The sequence below is a fragment of the Misgurnus anguillicaudatus genome, chromosome 17 (assembly GCF_027580225.2).
Source record: "Misgurnus anguillicaudatus chromosome 17, ASM2758022v2, whole genome shotgun sequence".
Taxonomy (NCBI): domain Eukaryota; kingdom Metazoa; phylum Chordata; class Actinopteri; order Cypriniformes; family Cobitidae; genus Misgurnus; species Misgurnus anguillicaudatus.
Genome location: NC_073353.2, coordinates 2,717,871 through 2,718,154, shown reverse-complemented (window position 1 = coordinate 2,718,154; position 284 = coordinate 2,717,871).

Genomic DNA, 284 nt, shown 5'->3' with positions numbered 1-284 from the left:
AATACGCAGAATTTGAATGCAAATATTTGTGTTTAATTTATTTTTGCTTATTCATTCTTTGTGTAAAAACTTTTAATATGTTATAATAAAAAGATTTTACAGATGTGGAGAAAACTTCTGCTTAGCATGACCTATTTGTTTTAAATGTAGAAAAAAGTGTTAAACATTAAACTGATATAGCCCAAATATTCTGATCTGTACATCCTTGATTGCATTTTTTTTTAACAGACTGATTATCAAACAACTGGAACTGTTCACATTTTATCTTACCACTAAGTTCTCCT